Below are 9,553 nucleotides of genomic sequence, written 5' to 3'. Positions count from 1 at the left end.
TCTTGTTGCCCAGGCTAGAGTGCAGTGGCATGATCTCGGTTCACTGCAACCTCTGCCTCCCAGGCTCAAGCAATTCTCCTGCCTCAGCCTCCTGAGTAGCTGGGACTACAGGCACCTGGCACCACGCAGGTCAGTTTTTTTGTATTTTTAGTAGAGAGGGGGTTTCACCATGTTGGCCAGACTGGCCTTGAACTCTTGACCTGAGGTGATCCACCTGCCTTGGCCTCCCAAAGTGCTGGGATTACACTTAGCCACCGTGTCCAGCCTAAGACTTTTTTTTTGTATTGATTAAAGTTGAGCGCTTCATGTTAGGCAAGTAGGTCCTTGAAAGCAGTTTTTTTGAATACAGAGAGTAATGTGTTTTATCTTTTTTTTTTTTTAGACAGGGTTACACCTTTACCCAAGATAGAATGTAGTAGTATGATCACATCTCACTGTAGTCTTGACCTCCCTGAGCTCAGTGATCCTTCTACTTCAGCCTCATGAGTAGCTGGGTGGGACTACAGGCATGTTCCACCATGCCTTGACAATTTTTCTATTTTTTGTAGAGATAAGGTTTTACCATGTTGCCGAGGCTGGTTTTGAATTCATGGGCTCAAGCAGTCTGCTTGCCTCAGCCTTCCAAAGTGTTGGTATTACAGGCATGAACCACGTTCCCAGCCTATGTAGCTACCTTCTGATCTGATTTTAACCCTGCAATTCCATTTCTCTTAGTTCCCATGGGCCTTACTTAATAGATACCTGCCAAATTCTGCTGGCTGTTCTGTTTTTTCTTCATATTCCCTTGGTGAACTTGCCCACAGACTTGGTTTGAACTGTATTTTTATATAACAAATTTTTAAATCGTGGACTATCCTAAATTTCTATCTGCTGGTGGGAAGCATCTTCATTAGAATGGCCTGTGGTAACACTGGTCTGCCTAGTTCTAAACAGAAGTCACTCCACCCTACCACTGCAGATTTCTTTCATTTTGTGAGTGAGAGAGAACCTTTGAAGTAATCTTTCACTCTTTGCTATCCTTGTTTCTAATAATTAGTTTAGCATGAAGCCCTTTAGTTTCACCATTAAAGATTTGGGTTTCCCATTCCATCTGCATTTCCTCATCTTCACTATCCAGACCCTTATTATCGTACACCTTTAATTCACTACCCCTTCTTTCTCATCACCCCCTGACTTGCTCTATTTTTAAGCTTCCCAAATGCTTCTTGCAGTGACTTAAAAACATATACCAAGTGCCTATAATCCCAGCACTTTGGGAGGCCGAGGCAGGTGGATCGCGAGGTCAAGAGATCGAGACCATCCTGGTCAACATGGTGAAACCCTGTCTCTATTTAAAATACAAAAATTAGCTGGGCGTGGTGGCACACGCCTGTAGTCCCAGCTACTCGGGAGGCTGAGGCAGGAGAATTGCTTGAACCCAGGAGGCAGAGGTTGCGGTGAACCGAGATCACCCCATTGTACTCCAGCCTGGGTAACAAGAGCGAAACCCTGTCTCAAAAAAAAAAAAAAAAAAAAAAGTATACCAAGTGTAATTGCGTATTTTCTTTAAATAGATAGTAATTCTTGTAAGAGTTTCTATTTAAACTTTCTTTTGGATCCTCTGTAGCTCTTGACATAATGCTGGATGCAGGAGGAACTTGATAAGTGCTTGTTCACTCATTCATTCAGTAAATAATTAGCTGTTGGGTTCCAGGCACTAAACTTGGGCTCCAGTGATCTTCCTTCATGGAGCTTATAGCTAACAACAGTCTCTCTTAGTAAAGGAAGGCCTCTTTAAGTAGGTGGCATTTGTTATGAGACCTGATCGAAGTGATAAAACCAAACTATGAAGATGTGGAGAACAATTGCTCCAGGCAGAGGGAAGAGCAAGTGTCAAGGCCCTGAAGTGGAACAAATTTGATATGTTTGGGGATTATCAAAAGGGTGATTGTGACTGGTACATAGTAGAGAGACATAGGAAATGCAGTCAGGGCACCAGGTAACGGAGGCACTAAGAAGCCGTGATAATTATTGTGGGTTTTATTCAAAGAGCTGGAAAAGCCATTGGACAGTTTTGAGTAAGGGAATGATGTGATCTGATTTACTTGCTTTAAGAACAGAAATAGGTACTTGAGCCCAGGAGTTTGAGACCAGCCTGGGCAACATGGTGAGACCTCGTCTCTTGAAAAACAACAAATTAGCCAGTGGTTACACATACCTGTAGTCCCAGCTACTCGGAAGGCTGAGGCAGAAAAAAAAAAAAGAATAGAAGTTTGGAGGCTATAATGGTAATAAGAGAGCCAGTATCTTGAACTAGTAAGGTAACTAGCAGTTTTTGAATTAAGAATAGAGTGAGGAAGAGTAGTTGGTAGGATGGACTAGGTGAAAAGTATGAGGTAAAAGAGAAACCAGGAAAAACTCAGTTCTCTATGTTTGGACAAGTCATGTATAATCTCTAAATTCTATTTTCCTGGAGTCTGTAATAAGGAATATCTCTTTTCTACCTATTTGAAGGAATCATTATGAGGATCTGATGAAATAACACATGAAAGCCCCAGTATGAACCTTAAAACGCTGTAACCTTGCGTTACTTTTTAACATGTTTAAGGGCTCATCTTAAATTAGACCTTGTTAATAAAGAAATTTCCAAGCCATGTGTGGTGGCTGATGCCTGTAATCCCAGCACTTTGGGAGGTCAAGATGTTGGATCGCTTGAGGCCAGGAGTTGGAGACCAACCTGGCCAACATAGTGAAAACCTGTCTTTACTAAAAATACAAAAAGTTAGCTGGGTGTGGTGCACACCTGTAGTCCCAGCTACACAAGAGGCTGAGGCACAAGAATCGCTTGAATCCATGAGGCAGAGGTTGCAGTGAGCTGAGATCACACCGCTGCACTCCAGCCTGGGTGACAGAGTGAGACCCTGTCTCAAAATAAATAAATAAATAAAAATTAAAATTCCTCAAATTTAGATTTCACAAGGATAAACTTGAAGCCATTTATAGCTTAGGAAATAGTTTAACTTCCCTTGAATTTATGGTTTTTCTGGATTCTTCCCAGTGATATTTGCAAGCTTTGGATAATTTTGTCACTATTAATAAGTATTAGCATGTGATAATGTCTCCAGTATTAAGTAGATGACATTTTGGTTCTAATCTGTGCTGATAATCAGAGAGAGAAAAGTATTTATAAATAATACCTAATTGTCTTCACTTTGTGACATGTTTAATACATTGTTTTTCTTTTCTTAGTAAATAATTTGAAGACAAATAAAACTTGTAACCCAAATGTCCTATAGTTTATTTTTTAATATGTTGTATTATGTTTACCCTAGGGTTTTGGTGATTGTAAACAAAAACATGACCTGCCATACTATAATAAATAATGACCTATAAATAAACTCCAGTCCTTTTATGCTTATTTCTGTCATACTAATTATATGATTCCTGATACTCTAGGTTAATTTAAATATGACTTATGGCATCAAGAAAGACACAAATTTTAAACAGACTTTTTCGTTTCTGAAATTTCTTAAGTATGCTTCGGCTATTTGCTAATTCTGTTTTCCTGTTGCAGGTTTCCCAACAGTGATGTCACAAGATTGACCTCGTGATCACAGTAAGACCAAAATGATAGTTAAGCTTTTAAGGAAGTTTCATTTTCTCTAAGAATGAGAATTGACTTAGAAAACGTTTGTAGCTTAAAATTATTATTTCTTTTGCCAGCCAATTGAATGTTAACATTTTAAATGAGTTATATCATATTTCTGTGTCGTTGCTTAAATATCTTTGAAATCTTGCTTTAAAGGATTTAAAAAACATTTAAAATGAAAATTACTTTTAATTTATAACTGCAATTATAGGCCTAAATGTACTAAATTATTTCAATGTGAGTTATACTCTGAACATCATCTTTTCTTTAGTTTTTATTTTTACCAGAAGATGGCAGAAAGTTTAACGAGATTCCACATTAGGAAATAATATCTAAGAGTAAATTACTTTAGATTGTAATGAATTATTAAGGAAAGATTATGAAAATATAGCCTTGGTAGGCTGGGCGCGGTGGCTCATGCCCGTAATCCCAGCACTTTGGAAGCCCAGCCAGGTGCATCACCTGAGATCAGGAGTTTGAGACCAGCCTGGCCAACACGGCGAAACCCCATCTTTACTAAAAATACAAAAATTAGCTGGGCATGGTGGCATGTGCCTGTAATCCCAGCTACTGGGGAAGCTGAGACAGGAGAATTACTTGAACCCAGGAGGCCGAGATTGCAGTGAGCTATCGTGCCACTGTGCTCCAGCCTGGGCAACAGAGAGAGACTCCATCTGAAAAAAAAAAAAAAAATCTATCTATCTATCTATATATATATATATATATATATATATATATATATATATATATATATATATATAGAGAGAGAGAGAGAGAGAAGGGGGGAGAGAGAGAGAGAAAGAGAGAGAGAGAGATAGCACCTTGGTAGAGTTTTTAGGCATCTTGCTTAAATTTTTTTGTTGATATATGTAGGATTTGTAAATAATCTTCGAGATATGGAGAGTTTTTTGATAAAGGATGGTTCTCTTAAGTAATTGATACTTTTTAGTTTTATTTAAAGTGTTAATTTCCATTGTATGTAAGGAAATACATTACCTAAAGAAAAACTTTGCCAGGGCCTTAGGAAATTCTAAGTGGTAAAATCGGAATCTCAGTCATGAGCTTTATATCATTTTTGAAAAATTCTCTTAAATAACAGATAAATAAATTTCTAGTAAATTATTTATTCCATGAACCTGCTTCTTATCTGTTTTAATTTTTATTTTAACTCATTAAATCCAGAAGCATTAATTATTAGAAGTATAAATTAACATAGAATGTTTGTATTTATGTTCAATCATTTTTGTTTTTTTGAAAACTGGTTCATTTGTTAAGTGTACCATTTTGCTGAGTCTAGAGAGACGTTTATTGCATTTTTAAAAGCTTTATCATCATAATTTTGTCTACTTATGCTAATAGCATATTTATTCATTTTCCTAAGGGGACATTTTAACTTTCTTTGATTTGTAGCTCTTTCCTTGTTTGTTTTTTCTTAATCAGAACATTATTACCCTAACTGAATATTTTACAATAAAATATTGACATATTTCTCTAGAAACCTTCTGTTCAGCATCTAGTGCTTTACGATCAAGGAAGTTAACATTAGCACTAAATGAATTTTTTTTTAAATTAAAAAATGCTGACTCCCACAGCTTATTTTTATTTTAAAAAATTTTCCCACAGTTTATTTTTAGGGTAATATTAAGAGGGTAATTAATTGCAACTGATCTAAATCCAAGAATTTCAGGAAGAGAGGTGATATTTAATATTATTGGATTTTAAACAAGTGAAAGAGTTCAAGAAGTATTCATTTGAGAGGTTCGTAAGTGACTGATATTAGAAACCTTAATGTTGTTATGTCAGTGTTGTGAGGCTTTTGCCAGCCCTTTGAGTTAAGAAAAGAGGGTAGATTTCAACATAGATTCAGGTTGAGAGTGCTAGTGAGAGAGTAGTTCAAATATATACTTACCATGTGGCCAGAATAAAATGAGGCCAGGAAAGGGCTGCTTTATCCAAAGGAAATAGATCAGGAGACTAGTCGTTGATACATAAACTGGTATAATGAGATGACCTAGTAAGAACTAAAGGTAAAATGTTATGGTTAGAGAGGGAGACTATATTATGGATTGTTTAGGGGATAAAGTGTAGTAGCTATTTATATATTATGTAATATACAGCTTATATATGTGTTTTAATCAAAATTTTCAGAAGTCAGGAGAATTTCTATTTTTTTTCTTTGATGTCACAATCCATAGAAATGTCAAAGCCTTTTAACTGATCTTCCTTCTTCCTGGCCATTATCAATTTCATTGAAACTTGTACACAATCCCCAGTTTAATCTGATTAATGCATTGCTCTGATCCTTTTATTTCTCTGCTTGAAAACATGTGGTGGCTTCTTATTTCCTATGTGATCAAAGCCAGACCTTCTAACTTGGTGTTTAAGACCCTTCCTCAGTTTGTCTTCAGCATATTTTCTTTTCTTTTTTTTTCCGTGAGACACAGTCTTACTCTGTCCCTCAGGCTGAAGTGCAGTGGTGCAATCTCTGCTCACTGCAACCTCTGCCTCCCGGGTTCAGGTGATTCTCCTGCCTCAGCCTCTTGAGTAGCTGGATTACAGGCACATGCCACCGCCCAGCTAATTTTTTTATTTTTAGTAGAGACAGGGTTTTACCATGTTAGCCAGGCTGGTCTTGAACTCCTGACCTCAAGTGATCCACCTGCCTTGGCCACCCAAAGTGCTGGGATTAAGGAGTGAGCCACTGTGCCCAGCATGTCTTCAGTATATTTTTTATTATTTGAGAGTAAGAACTGTACACTCTACCTAATGTGGACTATTAGTATTTCCTACTTTGGATATATGTTTTGGTTCCACTCTTACATGTTATTCCCTTTACCTAGAATATTGTTTTTCTTTTCACACTTAAAAAAAAAATTTCTGGTGAAATCAAACTTTCTCTCTAATACTGTATCAACATATAATCATCTCCCTGAGGTTTTCCCTAATCGTCCTCATTCTCTGTTCCTAATAATTTGGTAATGCTTAATTTTTATTAGTCCTATGTTACTCATAACATAATTGTATTTATTTTAATATACATCTTCTTCTTATACTCAGCAAATGTTTGTCAGTAATCATAGTAAAGCAGAAAGTTCTAAATCAATTAATACCTTTAGCGTTCTTTTTTTTTTTTTGAGATGGAATATAGCTCTGTCGTCCCGCTGGAGTGCAGTGGCGCGATTTTGGCTCACTGAAACCTCCACCTCCCAGTTCAAGCTATTCTCCTGCCCCAGCCTTCTGAGTATCTGGGATTACAGGCACATGCCACCATACTCAGCTAATTTTTATGTTTTTAGTAGAAACGGGGTTTTATCATGTTGGCCAGGATAGTCTCGATCTCCTTACCTCGTGATCCACCCACCTCGGCCTCTCAAAATGCTGCGATTACAGGCATGAGGCACTGCGCATGGCCTAGTGTTCTTGTATTAAAATTGAAATAAGGATATTAATACATTAATTTAATCAACCACAGGAAGCAGGGTGTATAGAAAAGAGCTTAGATTTTCGAACCAATAGAGTTCAAGTACTAATGTTACTGTGTACTAGTTATGTGACTTCCAGCAATTCAGCCTCTTTGTGTCTCAGTGTCTGCACCTATAAAACGATGCATTATTTGAATTTAAAAGGATTATGAGATTTAAATTCAATTTTTGTTAGCTTTCCTCCCTCTTCCTGATATAACTTTATGGCTTGCTCCTTTACAGTTACACTAAGGGCGTGAAATCAACCATAATGATCAGCGATGTATCCTAAACATTCACATTTACCTTACTTACAAATTGTGGCCCTTTTGTCTGTTTTAATAAATAGACTTCTACATTATATATATTAGTGATAACTTTATTGACTTATGTTAGTTTCAGCAAGGAGGCCAATTACACCTATTAATATAATATTCTTTTATTTGAGGAAAAGAGAGTCAGACAACTAGAATGCCAACATCTTAAAAAGCCAGAATGAACTTTAGGATAGTTTAGAGTACTCTGCATTCCCCCTATATAATGGATGAGAAAACCAAGGTCCAGAGAGTTTGAGGGAAAGTAGTGTGCATAATAGTTAAGGACATGGACTGGGGGTTTGAAGAGCCTTTGTTTAAGTTTGTGTTCTGCTACTTGTGTAGCTGTTGTGATCATAAGTCAACTTTTTAATCTATGACCCAATTTTTTATTTTCTAGATTAGGGATAATATTATGATGTCTAGAATATTAAATGAAACATTGCTCATAAAGTACTTAGCACAAAAGATGGCACTTACTACATTTTTCTTACCCTCATCATACTCATCACTGAGAACTTGGACTCAATCTGACTTTGCTTTATCCTACTAGAATTTTTACTGTTCTGTTTTGTGATCAGTTCTTACTAGATTAAAAATCTCTAAACAGCACTTACAGAAAGTATAATAAAATAATTCAAAGGTTATTTTCTTGAATCTCCTTTAATCCTCTTGTCTTTTCTGAGAGTACTTGTGCAGTTTTATTTGTATGCAGTTCTGTTTATATATAATTTTATCATTATAGTGGCTATATTTTATCTTCAAATATTCTTATGTAATATTTTGCTGTCTGTTTAATAATTGGTTACAAGGCAACCTTTTAAATAAAGTGACTTTTTCTGTTTTTATTAAATTTCTTGGCTGGGCACAGTGGCTCTCACTCCTGTAATCCCAACACTTTGGGAGGCAAACACAGGGGATTACTTGAGTCCTGGAATGAAAGACCAACCTAGGAAACATAATGAGACTTTTCTGTACAAAATAATAAACAAAACTAGCTGGGCATGGTGGCCCAAGCTTGTAGTCCCAGCTACTTGGGAAGCTGAGGTGGAAGGATTGCTTGAGCCCAGGAGTTCAAGGCTGCAGTAAGCCAAGATTGTACCATTGTACTCCAGCCTAGACTACAGAGGAAGACCTTTTCTCAAAAAAATTTTTTTTTCATTTTTCTCCTTGGTGATTCTATTATGAATATTACTTAAATTTTATAGAGATATATCTCTCTCAAAAGTAATACTTAATAATTGAAATTTAGAAGGAATTGCTATATAATTTTATAGTATACATACACACTGTCAGAAACACTAGTGTTAGCTAGTAAATTTAAAATGTCAGGTACCTACCACAGGGAAGATATAACCAAGGGTGGCAGTGATCGATAGTTGCCCCTAATACTGATAAGCCCTCTTCTAATTTTTTTCCAGTATATTACTACCTAGAATAAAAACATAATTTCCCAGTCTCCCTTGCAGCTAGATATAGTAATCTAACTAAATTTTGGGAAGAGATATATAGGCAGAAGTCGTGTGTGCAACTTTCAGGATGTATCCTTAAAGGAATAGGTGCACATCATTTTTCCCCCCTTCTTCCTTGCTGGCTGAATTGTGAGCATGATAATTGGACTGTGAGTGGAAACCCCATAATGAGAATGGGTAAAGCAGCAGTAAGAAAGAAAATTCTTACTAACATGATGTTACACTGTCCATACTCTCCTGCCTATATCTGGACTTCTTTAACATGACAAAGATAAAATTCTACATTGTTTGAGCCATTCGCCTTTGGGCTTTCTGTCACTTGTGGCCAGAACTAATCCTGATACTAAGATAGCTTGACGAAGAAACTTTATACTATTGTGGCTGGGTGCAGTGGCTCACACCTGTAATCCCAGAACTTTGGAAAGCTCAGGTGGGTGGATCAAGTCAAGATGGGCAGATCACTTGTCTGGAGTTCGAGAGCAGCCTGGCCAACATGGCAAAACCCTATCTCTACTAAAAATACAAAAATTAGCCAGGCATGGTGGCACATACATGTAGTCCAAGCTACTTGGGAGGCTGAGGCAGGAGAATAGCTTAAACGCGGGAGGCAGAGATTGCAGTGAGCTGAGATCACACCACTGCACTCTAGCCTGGGCTACAGAGCAAGACTCCATCTCA

The 9,553-nt window shown here is 37.0% G+C and overlaps 1 protein-coding gene across 25 annotated transcripts in view; it reads left to right on the top strand.

Annotated features, from left to right (window-relative positions):
- BAZ2B (bromodomain adjacent to zinc finger domain 2B) overlaps nucleotides 1–9,553 on the top strand; it is a 334,986-nt gene that overhangs the window by 69,600 nt on the left and 255,833 nt on the right. For 24 of the 25 annotated variants that reach the window (XR_001830422.2, XR_001830420.2, XM_017546664.2 and 21 more), the window contains exon 2: nucleotides 3,554–3,595. The exons of the other annotated variant lie outside the window; for it this stretch is intronic. The gene's annotated coding sequence lies outside the window, so the exon portion shown is untranslated. The remainder of the gene's footprint in view (nucleotides 1–3,553; nucleotides 3,596–9,553) is intronic. 25 annotated transcript variants of the gene reach the window in all.

This window comes from Cebus imitator, unplaced genomic scaffold (genome assembly GCF_001604975.1).
Source record: "Cebus imitator isolate Cc_AM_T3 unplaced genomic scaffold, Cebus_imitator-1.0 Scaffold10, whole genome shotgun sequence".
NCBI classification, from domain to species: domain Eukaryota; kingdom Metazoa; phylum Chordata; class Mammalia; order Primates; family Cebidae; genus Cebus; species Cebus imitator.
This window is presented reverse-complemented; position numbering and strand designations above follow the sequence as displayed.